Source organism: Hyla sarda, chromosome 13 (assembly GCF_029499605.1).
Source record: "Hyla sarda isolate aHylSar1 chromosome 13, aHylSar1.hap1, whole genome shotgun sequence".
Lineage (NCBI taxonomy): Eukaryota > Metazoa > Chordata > Amphibia > Anura > Hylidae > Hyla > Hyla sarda.
The window spans coordinates 24213263-24228693 of NC_079201.1; the positions used below are offsets into that span (position 1 = coordinate 24213263).

General features: G+C 43.6%; 2 long non-coding RNA genes across 2 annotated transcripts in view; one reads left to right on the forward strand and one right to left on the reverse strand.

Annotated features, from left to right (window-relative positions):
• The first annotated feature begins 579 nt into the window (after positions 1-579).
• LOC130297587 (uncharacterized) lies at positions 580-15366 on the forward strand. Its single transcript, XR_008849600.1, has 3 exons — positions 580-657; positions 15041-15127; positions 15315-15366. It is a non-coding gene; the product is annotated as an uncharacterized LOC130297587 (long non-coding RNA).
• Positions 14841-15431, reverse strand: part of LOC130297586 (uncharacterized) — a 35925-nt gene continuing 35334 nt past the window's right edge. Inside the window, exon 3 of the long non-coding RNA XR_008849599.1 lies at positions 14841-14922. This is a non-coding gene — a long non-coding RNA (uncharacterized LOC130297586). The remainder of the gene's footprint in view (positions 14923-15431) is intronic.

Below are 15431 nucleotides of genomic sequence, written 5' to 3' on the forward strand. Positions count from 1 at the left end.
GAGAGAACACAGTGCCATCCCTAAAGCCAATGATATCAATACAGATGACACTGTCTTTGCAAGGTTTTGTCTTTTACAAGATTTTGTATGAATTGTCAATGAGTCATTTTCATGAACTTGTCCCAATCATACACCTTAATGTTGGGTGGTGACTGCTCTTTGAAATAAATGAAAGTGACAGAACTTCCAAGAGCCCTTGCAAGACTTTTTTTTTGAAGGATCTTCCATGCTGGACCACCATGGATCTGTTTTTCATGACTTGGGGTTGCACTGGTCTTTTCCTACCAGGGCCCTGACTTCCTAATGCTGGGGCTGACTTCCTATGCCAATCTAACATTTAATCCCATTATATTCTGCAGTGCTTTTATTTTATTTATGCTACATTGAAGATAGAATGTACCGTTGACCCTTGAACAAAATAACATGGGAGGACTTGTTACAGTTGAAAGTAACATGTCTACCAGTCTTTCTCCTTTGCCAGCTTTGGAGGGCAAATATCTGTAATACCTGCAATAGCATCTGTCATCTAGATTATGACAGCACAAGTAAAATGAGTGGTTGGAAGAAGCAGGTGCATTGTGTAAATGTAGACAGGCAGGGAGTGTAAACAGGACTTATTAACGCCTAAAGGGTGGAGACAAGTGAGCAAAACAAGTGGTAAGCAACACCCCTGTAATGTGAAAGTGCAACGGGCAACTTTCCTGGCATCTCCTACCATGGATATACACTGCCAACTATAATAATATAATGCCGGCTTTAAAAATAGTGTGTTATTATTGTGTAAGATATGGCTCAGGCTCCAGTGATTAAAGATAGTAGAATGTAATTGACAACTCACTAATCCCCAAGGATGATTCCGGTATACTGTAGGGAAGGTTCACACAGGGCGACAAGATGAAAGAAAAGAAAGACAATAATCGACTGCCATCATATGAGGACCTGCATAGGCATAATAGAAAACTTCTGGACCCCAATGCAGGACCCAGTCCTTTAGGTATCACATAGATTTTATAGCACTGCCATTTTCATATGGCCACTGGATATGACTGCAAGCTTGTTATCTATAGTTACAACCATGAATAACTGGGTAAGGGTACCTAATAGTAGGCTACTCCCCATCGAAAGTGAGGGAAACTAATAGTAGACTACTCCTCATCCTAGGGGAGGGAACCCAATAGTAGACTTCTCTTCCAAATGTTGATCCCATATTCCTATGCTGACACTTGGAGGAGGTATGTTAAATGGTGGATGCCTCATTTTACTTTGTCCAGTAATCTACTTCCCTGTGGTGGCTCTGTCCAGGCATGGCATTAGAGAAGAGGCACCTCTGTCCCATTTGGTTTTGCTCCCTAGAGCTTGCAGCTTTCTTCCTTGATTTAATGGTTGTGCCGTGTTTTTTTGCATACTATATGACTGTATTATTTGTGCACTGTATGAGAAATTGTAAGAGAAGGGCCTCTATAGAGAGCACACTGCAACAAATAGTATCTAAACTAAAGCTGTCCATGCAGATTAGATGGCTTGTTTGGTCTCCAATGCCCTACCTATGTTTAGCGGAGCATGCATTTGTTTTTAGGAGAGGGTACACCATTTTCTGACTCCTCTGGCAGCGTTTTATCTCCCCAAAGAACAAAAGAAACAGGCATGTAAAAATCTAATTGTTCATTCCTTCTCTTCTCTGACATTATATGACAGCCTAAATGCCAGTTCTGGCTCTATAACACTGTCCCAACATGGTGTAGACAAGTAGGATGGATAATCAAGGGGCCACTTTTGGATTCTCCAGTCTCTTCTCCCTTCAGACAAATGTGTAGAGTTTTGAGGAAAGCCAAGGTGAAAGGGCATCTTGGACAGGTAGCAAATGTACTAGGTGTCATAAAGGTTGCGTTAATAGACAATAGTATATTGCGTTCCTTGGCTAAGGAGTCTGACAGTGTACTGTAATCTGTAGACCAAGTTCAGAGAACTTCTTTGAAATGGCTGACATATGAACAGTGTGTAACAATCAAAAATGATGTCCTTCTGCTAATGAAAATGTATCTATGTAATATTGTGTATGGGTAATGACCTGCCGCAATAAGATTCAAACTTGCCATGTGATTGGGACAATCTATGTATAGAATTTATATATTTCCAAGTATTTCTAATTAATTGGTTTCTTTCCTTGGTAAAAATAGACTGCCCCACTGGAGAGGGAGAGCAATGATGTGATTGATAAAGGTCGAGTGATGATGATTGGTGGAAGGTCCAGTGATCAATCACATATTATTATGACTTGAGAATATTTTCATCTACCTTGTTTGGTAATTCTGTGCAATTTCTCATCACCAATTGTATGCAAACAAGACTAACCTAAAAAAGGCCACCATTCTGTAGACATCATTTGTGGTATTTTCCATAAGCCCTTGCACCTAGATTTCCTAGAGCCTTGAAAGCCCAAACTGACAAGCTATGTTTTGTGAGACGGTAACCTATTCAAGGGCATAAAGACAGACTGTAGGGGCCCTTTTAGAGAACAGTAATAAGAATCTAAACTATGCTTTCCTAAGGAACTGTAATGTAAGCTAACAAGTGTTGGGGAATTGTCCCAAGGATCATAAAAAACATGTGTATGTGAGTGTGTCTCATGTTCTGGTAGGCAAAATCAAAGTGTCTCATTTCCACCTTTTTTCGGGGGACCCCTCTCTGGTACGTATTCCAGTATCCTGAATAAGTAAATTTCATTCAAGACTCAGACAAAGCTATTTAATGCTAATTCCCTTTCCAGAAAGAAGGGCAGATGTTAAGTACAGGCCACAGAAATGTAATTTTGCAAATGATGATTCTGGTCACCTCTATTATATGACTGGCTTTGGCTTAACAATGTCCTTAACTCTTAAATTAATTTTACATCATTGGTCTTTTAATCAACTTTGCAAAGTCACCTGCCTCCAGAGAGTCAAGTGTTTCCAGTCTTCACAGCCCTCATCCATTCATGTATTGTATGCTTCACAGCACAAAGGACTGCACTCCCTGGTGTAAAACCCATAGAAGATCAGAGCAGCCTCCTACTTTCATGTCCTAGAAATATGCATGAAATTAATTGTGAATATCAGATAAATGAACGCTTCTGTCTGCTGTCATCTAGTTAATTTTCAGACAATCTGGAGACAGAGCAGCCACCCAAATGATCCGATGGAGGAAGTCAAATAAATTGTCATGAGAATTACAGACAGGCAGTCCTCCGGCAAGCGCCAATTTAAGAAATGGTCGAGGGTCACTCAGGGTCTAAGGCTTTAGCGGAAGGACTTTGTCACCTGATCACCTTTAGTATTGGGCCCTAGTTGTTTGTAACTTTGTTGTTGTGTGTAGCATATGTTTTTCTGAAATGAGTGGCACAGCTAGAGGACACGGTGCCAGCTGCTGCTCACTCCAAGGTGTAAGGTTACCTCTCGGAAGATCCGGTGTTGGGTATTATAAGGCAGCTTACGTGACACAGTCACTATTGGAGAAACTGTCATGTGATGCTCATGCTCTACACAGTATGTGAATTGTTTACTGCATGGGGTGCAATTTGCCATTGGATACACAAGGAATTTTTGTCCATAGCTCTACCTCTATGACACAGGCCTAAAACTAGTCTGGAGTGACTATGTTTTCCTTGTTGCAGCTCCTACATAAACCATCTTCAATCTCCTCTCATTTTAATTTTTTTCCCATTTATTTACTGCCTGACTATAGCACCAGTGCAGTGTTAATTTTGTTGGCTAATCAGGAAGGTGAGTTAAATTTTTTTTTTTTTTCCAGCCTGGGCACAACAGACTACTCCTTTACTATCATAAGTGATAACAAGGGATGTCCCCATACCATTTTTTTTTTTTTACGACCGAATACGAGTACCGATACTTTTTTAAAGTACTCGTCGATACCAATTACCGATACTTTTCAATGTGACAGTTTTTTTTTTTGTCCTTTAACCCCTTAAGGACTCTGGGCGTATCCATACGCCCCCGTTTTAAAGTCTTTAAGGACTGAGGGTGTATGGGACTGGGGTGACTGCTGATATCTATCAGCAGGCACCCCATGCAAACCCCTGGGGGGAGTCCAGAGACGATTCTGGGTCAATCGGGAAAAAAATAAGGTCCGAGACAGCCCCATTCACTATTACCCAGCAGGAGTGAGGTGGCACAGATGCCGCCTCATGATCACGTGATTGATTGGTCGGAACGACCGACCACTCACAACCCTGTTGGCGGTGATCGGGACAGCGATCATGGCTGCGATCGGGGCCGGCGGGGGTCTCCTACCTCTCCCTGGTCCGACAGGGATTCCCTCTGGTGCGGTGGCGGCAACAGGAGCAGCAGGATCGGTGGCAACAGCGGCAGCGGTCCCAGCGGCAGGATACAGCAGGAGGTGAGGCCTGTTCACCTCCTGTTGTTGCTTAGCAACAACTCTCAGCATGCAAAGCCAAAGGGCATGCTGGGAGTTGTAGTTTTACAACAGCTGGAGTTCCAACTACAACTCCCAGCATGCCTTTTGGTAGTCTGTGAATGATGGGGGTTGTAGCTATGCAACAGCTGGAGGCACATTTTTCTATGAAAAAGTGTGCATCCAGCTATTGCATAACTACAACTCCCAACATGCACAGACTACCAAAGGGCATGCTGGCAATTGTAGCAGTGTGCCTCCAGCTGTTGAAAAACTACAACTCTCAGCATGCCCTTCAACTGTCAATGCATGCTGATTGTTGCAGTTTTGCAACAGCTGGAGACACATTGGTTGTGAAACAGAGTTTGCAACCAGTGTGCCTCCAGCTGTTGCAAAAATACAACTCCCAGCATGCACTGAGAGACTGTACACGCTGGGAGTTCTTTCGCAACCAATGTGCCTCCAGCTGTGGCATAACTACAACTCCTAGCATGTATGGTCTGTCAGTGCATGCTGGGAGTTGTAGTTCTGCAACAGCTGAAGGTCCCCCCCCATGTGAATGTACATGGTGCATTCAAACGGGCAGGTTTACAGTGAGTTTTCTGCTGCAAGTTTGAGATGCGGCAAATTTTCTGCCTGTTACGCCGAGCGCTCCGGCTGCCCCTCCTCCTCCGGAGCGCTCGCGGCGTCTCCTGCCCTGCAGCGCTCTGGTCGGCAGTGCTGACCGGAGATGCTGCTCAGCTGTGCCCGGCGGGGATGCGATCCGCCTAGCGGGACATGCCCGCTCGCAGATCGCACCCCGTCCCTCTCACCTGTCCCGTTCTCCTGCCGGGTCCAGATGCGTGCGGCACCGCTCTCTAGGGCGCGCGCGCGCCTGGGCTCTCAGATTTAAAGGGCCAGCGCACTGCTAATTGGTGCCTGGTCCAATCTTCCTAATTAGCTCCCACCTGCTCTATGTGAATAAAAACCCACTTCTCCTTCCTGTCCTTGCCGGATCTTGTAGCCTTAGTGCCCTGTGAAAGCGTTTTGTGTGTTCCCAAGTCTGTGTACTCAGACCTTCTGCTGTTGCCCCTGACTACGACTCTTGCTGCCTGCCCTGACCTTCTGCTACGTCCGACCTTGCTCTTGCCTTGTCCCTGTCTCAGCTGTCAGTTGGGGTTGAGTCGCTATCGGGTGGAACGACCTGGGGGTTACCTGCCGCTGCAAGTCCATTCCGCTTTGCGGCGGGCTCTGGTGAAAACCAGTAACCCCTTAGACTCTGTTCCCTTGGTACGGCCCACGCCATCACCTCACTGACACAGAGGATCCACCACCAGTGTCCTCTCCGCGTACCAGTCCGGATCCTGACACTGCCACAGCTCAAACTCCCAGCGAGAAACTCACTGTAAACCCACCCGTGTGAATGTACCCTAAAAACACTACACTACACTACACTGCACCTACACAAAATAAAAAGACTATATATACACATACCCCTACACAGTCCCCCCAATGAAAAAAACAAAAAAAATTCTTGTACGGCACTGTTACCAAAACGGAGCCTCCAGCTGTTGAAAAACAACAACTGCCAGTATTGCCGGAAAGCCATTGACTGTCCAGGCATGCTGGGAGTTGTGCAACAGCAGGAAACACCCCATTTGGGAAACATTGCCATAGGGTATTTTTGTGGCGGATTCAAATCCCCAATTTAGGCCTCAAATGCGCAGGGCGCTCTCTTGCTTTGGAGCCCTGTCGTATTTCAAGGAAACCGTATAGGGCCACATATTGGTATCTTTGTACTTGGGAGAAATTGCGTTACAAATTTTGGGGATCTCCTTTTTCTCCTTTTACCCCTTATGAAAAGGTAAAGTTGGGGTCTACACCAGCATGTTAGTGTAAAAAAAAAAACATTTTTACACTAACATGCTGGTGTTGCCCCATACTTTTAATTTTCACAAGCAGTAAAAGGAAAAAAAGACCCCCAACATTTTTTTATGCAATTTCTCCTGAGTACAGAACTACCCCATATGTGGGCGTAAAGTGCTCTCTGGGTGCACATCATGGCTCAGGAGTGAGAGCGTGCCATGTACATTTGAGGTCTAAATTGTACAGGGGTGGCAGATTTTACAGCAGTTCTGACATAAACGCAAAACAATAAATACCCAGATGTGACCGCATTTTGGAAACTAAACCCCTTACGGAATGTAACAAGGGGTATAGTGAGCCTTACCACCCCACAGGTGTTTGACGAATTTTCGTTAAAGTTGGATGTGAAAATGAAAAAAAAAATTTCACAAAAATGCTGGTGTTACCCTACATTTTTAATTTTCACAAGGGAGAAAATCCCCCCAAAATTTGTAGCCCCATTTCTTCTGAGTAAGAACATACCCCATATGTGGATGTAAAGTGCTCTGCGGGCGAACTACAATGCTCAGAAGAGAAGGAGCGCCATTGGGCTTTTGGAGAAAGAATGTGTCTGAAATTGAAGGCCATGTGTGTTTACAAAGCCCCCATAGTGCCAGAACAGTGGAACCCCCCCCCCCCACATGTGACCCCATTTTGGAAACTAAACCCCTCACGTAATGTAATAATGTCTGACAGATTTTTGAAACAGTGGTCAGATTTTTGGCACAACCCACTGTTCCAAAGATCTGTCAAACACCCTTATTAAATTCTGTGAGGCGTGTAGTTTCCAAAATGGGGTCACATGTGTGTGTGTGTGGGGCGTGGGTCCACTGTTCTGGCACCACAGGGGCTTTGTAAACGCACATGGCCTCCCACTTCTATTCCAACCAAATTCTCTCACCAAAAGCTCAATGGCGCTCCTTCTCTTCTGAGCATTGTAGTTCGCTGCACAGAACTTTACATGCACATATGGGGTATTTCCATACTCAGAAGAGATGGGGTTACAAATTGGGAGGCTTTTTCTCCAATTACCCCTTAACTCCAATAACTCCAGCATTTTAGTGAAAAAAAACTTTTACGGAAATTTGTCAAGCACCTGTGGGGTGTTATGGCTCACTGTACCCCTTGTTATGTTCCTTGAGGGGTATAGTTTACAAAATAGTATGCCATGTGTTTTAATTATTTTTTTGCTGTTTTGGCACCATTTCCTAGTAACTGCTTTGAAAATCGATATCTACAATCAAAGAAATTGGTTTTACTTATATGAACATTACATATTTTCCCATAGGAACCTTTTGTAGACTGACACAAAGCCAGACTGACACAAAACCTGACTGGCATTTAGCTTCGGGCTAAATTGAGGCCTAGAGTCTACGAGATTTCCAAATTTTTACCCTTTAACCTCTATACAGGGATCTTAACTTTCTTAACTTCGAGAGACACTTTCTGAATGTCATTTTGAATACTTTGGGGGGTGCAGTTTTTATAATGGGGTCATTTTTGGTGTATTTCTAATATCAAGACCCCTCAAATCCACTTCAAAACTGAACTGGTCCCTGAAAAATTTCGATTTAGAAATTTTTTTGAAAAATTGGAAAATTGCTGCTGAACTTTGGAGCCCTCTGATGTCTTCCAAAAGTAAAAACATGTAAACTTTCTGATGCAAATATAAAGTAGACATATTTTATACGTGACTCAATATATAAAATGTATTTGGAATGTCTATTTTCCTTACAAGCAGAGAGTTTCAAAGTTAGAAAAATGCTAAATTTTCTAAATATTAATGAATTTGTGGGATTTTTAGCCAAGAAAATTTACCACTGTGTTAAAGTAGAATATGTCACAAAAAAACAATCTCGGAATCAGAATAATCGGTAAAAGCATCCCAGAGTTATTAATGCATAAAGTGACAGTGGTCAGAATTGAAAAAAGGGCTCAGTCCTTACGGTGAAAAAGGGCTCAGTCCTTAAGGGGTTAAAGGGGTAGTCCAGTGGCCAGCATTTGGAACATTTAGTTCCGAACGCTGTGTGTGCGCTGCGGGGGTCGACCACGCCCGTTGTGATGTCACGCCATGCCCCATCAATGCAAATCTATGGGAGGGTGCGTGGTGGCCGGCAGTTAATCTCAGGACTTTTAGATGCCTCAATCAACTTTGATCGCAGTGTCTAAAGGGTTAATGCGGAGTTCCGGCTAAGATGCGTGCTCAGCTGTTGAGTGAGCTGCATAGCTCGGGAATGGACACAGGGTGTAATTTTATGCCCTGCTTCCTCTAGGAGTTGATCCTTGCAGAGAGTGCAGGCGGCCTACCGCACCTCCGTGATACCTGCCGGAGGGAGTCGCGATGGCAGGTATCGGATTAGGTATTGGGGACATTTGCATGAGTACAAGTACTCGTGCAAATGTCCAGTATCGGTATCGGTACATCCCTATTGATAACAGATTAATGGCGATTTACTTAAGGAGTATAGAATCAGTTTTATTTATTTAAGCAATTTCTCTAGCATTTGCAGTACACTTGAACTAAACCTGTTAGATTTTAGTCGACTAAAACCTTGTGACAGTTAGTTGACTAAAACTAGGCTAAAACTAAAACAATTCAAATTACTAAAATATGACTAAAGCTAAAATGTTATTTCAGTCAAAAGACTATGACTACTACTAAATCAAAATGTGTTAACAAAATTAACATTGCACCAATGATTTAGAGTCTACATGGGATTTTGTCCATTCTAGCTAGTGGATTACATTTTTGGCAATCCCTGGCAGTCCTATGGTTCAACAGTAGAATCCTTGATGGGCCAGCCAGTGGTACTGATGATACCAGTAGTGGTCCAGCAATTAACTATGATATTCTTGATGTCTATTGAGTTATTAGTAATAGTAATCATAATAAATACAATAATAATACTATTGCTAGCAACTTGAGGTTATGTCCTCTCTGGTTGTCTCTGCTGCTGCTGTACTCAGATGTGCTTTTCTTAAAGGATCTCAAAGATTTCTAGATTTCTGTGAAGTGCAGTTCTTTCAAACCTGGCTTGTTTCCTGATTTTGTCTGCCGCCTGTCTTGACCTTTTGACTGTTTAAAATTATGAGGGAAATCCCTAAGCCCTGACCTTCTGTTTACCTGAACTTTTCTGTCCAGACTTCGGCCTGTCTGATGACGCTTCTTGTCTTCCATTTTGGTACCATGCTGTTCTTTGCAAAGACTTCTCTAAGGGTTGTGACCTGGGGATTCCCTTTAGACAAGTTAAGATCCCTGTATAGAGGTTAAAGGGTAAAAATTTGGAAATCTCGTAGACTCTAGGCCTCAATTTAGCCTGAAGCTAAATGCCAGTCAGGTTTTGTGTCAGTCTGGCTTTGTGTCAGTCTACAAAAGGTTCCTAAGGGAAAATATGTAATGTTCATATAAGTAAAACCAATTTCTTTGATTGTAGATATCCATTTTCAAAGCAGCTACTAGGAAATCAGAGAGCAAACACATTTGTGCTTGGATCATAACTTCCTGAGGGCAAACACTGCTTTACAGCATCAGTTTGACATTATTTTATATATATTTTATATTAAAATAAGTTATATTTTGTATAACATTTCTCCTTATTCTAAGGAAAATGCATATTATATTATTATTATATTATTATTTATTATAAATGCATATTCTCTCCCTCTCTCATATCTAGCTCTCTCATAACACCTTACTCTTTAATATCTCTCACATCTATTCTCTGTAGTTAGTCTACTTAGTGACAGCATAATATAAGTATATATGTATTTGGTAGAACAGAAATATAACATTAGCACGTTCTTCACATGGCCTCAAAGACTCTGGCGTTGACAGTTCTTGTCTCTGACATCCACCCTTATTGATTTGCATTCCAGGCTATAAGTGATGGTCTGTGTCACGTAATATGAGGGTCTTTTTCGTGACATGTGCTCCTGATTAATTTTGGAGAAACGTACCCAGCAAAACAACTATAGCAGCAATCCCATTTCCTTATCACTTTGGGGGGGGTTTACAATTTTTTGGCTTTAGAATAATTAAACATTTTCAAACCCGTGCATGGAAGTCTGGCATACATTTTATTATTCAACAAACAAAAACACATTTTTATACATACAGCATTTATATTTACAGCTCCTGGCATCAATGGTATGAGTACCGATATGAGTACCGATACTTTAATTCTCGTACTCGCCGATACAAAGTACGAATATTTATATTTTAAAGGGAATCTGACACCAGGGTGACCCGGTTTCTGGCGCTGCTTACGTATGATATGTGGGTTCCTTGTTGTGTACTTTGGAGGCGGCTGCTGTACTATGAGCAAAGATTTCTCTCTTCTCCATTGGACAGAACAGGGAATTTGCATTGGTTGGTCAAACCGATGTACACATGGAGAGCAGCGGTAGAAACCGGGTCACCTGCACTATCTACAGTGGGGATCAAAAGTTTGGGCACCCCAGGTAAAAAAATTGATTAATGTGCATAAAGAAGCCAAGGAAAGATGGAAAAATCTCCAAAAGGCATCAAAATACAGATTAGACATTCTTATATTATGTCAACAAAAGTTAGATTTTATTTCCATCATTTACACTTTCAAAATAACAGAAAACAAAAAATTGCGGTCTGCAAAAGTTTGGGCACCCTGCAGAATTTATAGCATGCACTGCCCCCTTTGCAAAGCTGAGACCTGCCAGTGTGATGGATTGTTCTCAATCATCATCTGGGAAGACCAGGTGATGTCAATCTCAAAGGTTTTAAATGCCCAGACTCATCTGACCTTGCCCCAACAATCAGCACCATGGGTTCTTCTATGCAGTTGTCTAGAATTCTGAAACTGAAAATAGTTGACGCTCACAAAGCTGGAGAAGGCTATAAGAAGATAGCAAAACGTTTTCAGGTGTCAATATCCGTTGTTCGGATGTAATTAAGAAATGGCAGTCATCGGGAACAGTGGAAGTTAAAGCAAGATCTGAAAGACCAAGAAAAATATGAGAAAGAACAGCTAGCAGGATTGTGAGAAAAACAATTCAAAACCCACGTTGGACTGCACAATCCCTCCATAAAGATCTGGCAGACACTGGAGTTGTGGTACACTATTCCACAATAAAGAGATACTTGTACAAATATGGTATTCATGGAAGAGTCATCAGAAGAAAACCTCTTCTACGTCCTCACCACAAAAATCTGCGTTTGAACTTTGCAAATGAACATATAGACAAGCCTGATGCATTTTGGAAACAAGTTCTGTGGACCGGTGAAGTTAAAATTGAACTTTTTGGCCGGAATGAGCAAAGGTATGTTTGGAGAAGAAGGGGAACAGAATTCAATGAAAAGAACCTCTGTCCAACTGTTAAGCATAGCAGCCAGTGGCACAGGGAACATCTCACGATTTGAAGGAAAAATTTATTCAATAAAATTTATGCCATCTGTGAAAAAGCTGAAGTTAAAGAGAGGATGGCTTCTACAAATGGATAATGGTCCTAAACACACCTCGAAATCCAAGGGGGATTACACCAAGAGGCGTAAACTGAAGGTTTTGCCCTGGCCTTCACAATCTCCTGACCTCAACATAATTGAAAATCTATGGATAGACCTTAAAAGAGCAGTGCGTGACAGACAGCCCAGAAATCTCAAAGAACTGGAAGACTTTTGTAAGGAAGAATGGGCAAAGATACCTCAAACAAGAATTGAAAGACTCTTGGCTGGCTACAAAAAGCGTTTACAAGCTGTGATACTTGCCAAAGGGGACAATACTAGATACAAACTTTTGCAGACGCCATTTGTTTTCTGTTATTTTGAAAGTGTAAATGATGGAAATAAAATCTAACTTTTGTTGACATATTATAATAATGTCTAATCTGTAATTTGATGCCTTTTGGAGATTTTCCCATCTTTCCTTGGCTTCTTTATGCACAATTTTTTACCTGTGGTGCCCAAACTTTTGATCCCCACTGTACCTATAAATTCAAGTTAGTGCAGGTGACTCTGCTATAAGATTGCCTTTAATGTTAGGTAGTATCCCCTTGCAGGCATTAGCAGCAGCCCCCTGTAGGCATTATTAGCAGCCCTCCAGCAGTCATTTGTAGCAGCCCCCCTGTAGACAGCAGCCCCTTTTGTAGACAGCAGCCCCCTGTAGACAGCAGGCCCCCCCTTGTAGACATTACTAGAAGCCCCCCTGTAGACCCAACCCCCCTTTAGAGAGTGGGCCCCATTTAAACAGCAGCAGGGCTCCCCGTTTAGACAGCAGCAGGCCCCCCATTTAGACAGTAGCAGGCCCCCCCCCGTTTAGACAGCAGCAGGCCCCCCCCCATTTATACAGCAGCAGCCCCCCCCCCGTAGACAGCAGACTCCCCTCTTTAGACACCAGCAGGCCCCCCTCTAGATATTAGTAGCAGCCCCCTCCTTGCAGACAGCTCACCTACAGCTGTCCTCTATCGGGTGCTGCCAATCCACTGCCCCGTCCTCCCGTCCGCATCATGGCGTCCTATGTAGGAGCATGTGACATATACGTCACTCTGCTTCCTCTGTAGCGTTACGCTGGGCGCAGGGGAGGAGGTGGAGTGACGTGTGTGTCCCATGCTCCTCCATGGAACACTATGATGCGGACGGGAGGATGGGAGAACGGGACAGCGGAGCGGCAGCAGGTATCGGACATGGTCTCGGGGACATTAAACGAGTCCCTGATACCATGCAAATGGATAGTATCGGCCCCGATACCGATACTAGTATCGATATCGGGACATCCCTATCCAGGATAATGGTAAAGGTCACAGCAACTAGACAATGTTGTGACTATGTTCTGATATTATAACGCACATAATGAATGCTGTAATAGAAATACTACATTAAAGTTTCTTTCTGTAGTGGTCAGTCAGCGTGCCATTTGTCTGACCCAGACTTACAAATCCCCTGCCTAGACATAGCATTAAATGATAAAATGTTGCTTGTAGCCATCAGCAGACACATTATGTTCCTAGGCTGCCTCTAGAGTTAGCTCCAGGTAGAATGCTTCTACCGTGTTTCCCTGAAAATAAACCCTACCCCGAAAGTAAGCCCTAGCAGTATTTTCAGGGTTGGCTGCAATATAAGCCCTACCCTGAAAATAAGACCTAGACCAGGGGTAATCAACTGGCGGACCATGGTCCAGATCCGGACCGTGGCCGCCAGTAATGCCCGCAGCCTTTGGCTGTCCGGGAATGCTGGGAGTTGTAGTTTGGCCACAGCTGGAGGCACCCTGGTTGGGAAACACTGCCATATCTAACTATCTATCCTACAACACCGTACGGAAGCTGTAGCGGGACCTCCTTCTGCTGCTTAGCAGCCGGTGGCAGGGACGCTGTCACTTTAAAACGTCGGCGCGTATGCACGGCCAACGTCACGGACGTGTCCCTGCCCCCGGCTGCTAAGCAACAGAAAGAGGTCCCGCCGCTGCAGAGAGCTGCAGCTTCCGTACGGTATGAAGGTGTAAGGTATGGTGTAAGGGGTGGGGGGCACTGTAGGAGTGTGGAGGACGACGGGGGAAGGGGTGGATGGAGGCTGTAGGAGTGTGGAGGATGGGGGGGCTGTAGCAGTATGGAGGATGGGGGGGCTGTAGCAGTGTGGAGGATGGGGGGCTGTAGCAGTGTGGAGGAAGGGGGGCTGTAGCAGTGTGGAGGATGGGGGACTGTAGCAGTGTGGAGGATGGGGGGGCTGTAGCAGTGTGGAGGATGGGGGGGCTGTAGCAGTGTGGCGGATGGGGTGCTGTGGGAGGATGGGGGGCTGTAGCAGTGTGGAAAATGGGGGGGGGGTGCGGCATCCTCCACACTGCTACAGCCCCCCATCCTCCACACTGCTACAGCCCCCCATCCTCCCACAGCCCCCCATCCTCCACACTCCTGCAGCCCCCCATAAATAAAGCCCTACCCGGAAAATAAGCCCTAGTGTGTTTTTTGGGACTAAAATTAATGTAAGACCCGGGCTTATTTTCGGAGAAACACGGTATGTCTACTGGAAGCTCTGTGTTTAAAAAACAAACAAATTGAGGTTTAACCATTGTAAAGATATATGAAGAGCTACATGAGCAGATACTTGGTGTATTTTATGATATTCCTTGGTTGGGTTTAACACAAATAGCAACTCTTGCAAAGTCTCGCCAACTTGAAAATTAGGCTCCATGTCTTTGTCAGTGTCACATATATGTCATTATTTTATATTCAGATCTGTTTCAGTCTTCAAGCTATTATATTCCCTCTTCAATATTTGATGAGAAATCCTTAGATAAATGAAAACCATTAAACGGACTGCATAGCTCATGCAATGGGCCAGGGCAAAATGATGTTACAGAATCTCTAATGTGACAGCTGCCTTTTGGCTAAGTCACCGAAGGCCCAATTGCCACATAACAAGACACCAGTAATACAGAGCGATCCAAAAAGGATAGTAAAAAATGATATCTTCAGTATTCATAACCGAGAGAACACAGCACATCTTTTCAGGTTAAAAATTTTGTGTTATCCATACACTGAAAATGTTCAAAGGAACTTCCACTTGTGACCCCGCAGCCAGATCTGTCCAGATGCCTCCAGCATCTCCTCGTATATTAACTCCACTTTTTCAGTAATGCGTGGTCTCAGGTCCTTCAGATCCTGTGGCTGGAGAGATAAATAAACTGCGTATTTGATATAGCTGCACAGAAAGATTTTGCAGGGTTTCAGATATGGTGGTTGCGGAGGCCATCACAACATTGAGGAATCATTTTTTTCCATTTAGATCTTCACCGATACCTGATACAATGATTTACCGATCTTGCAATGACCTCCCTAGGCCAGAGACTAATAGATTGATATTAACCTGAAGGTTGGTGAATATTGTTTTTTTTCACTCTTAGGTTGCTTGGGGTAAGGCTCCAGGAGCAGAGCTAAAATACTTGGTAGCAGAGGGACACAAGTATTTTATTATTTCCATCTCCTTTTTTCTTTGCTTGGTAAATGTTATGTTTTCTGAAGGTTTTGGTCACAGCACATGGTTTTCCTTGTGGTTACAGTGCAAGATGCTTTGGTACATTGTCCAAAAGGGGTATAGGCTACAATTCAGGTAAGGATGTTTTAGCTCAGGCTAGTCCTACCCAAGAGGACCACAATCTATACTTTGTATACTGATC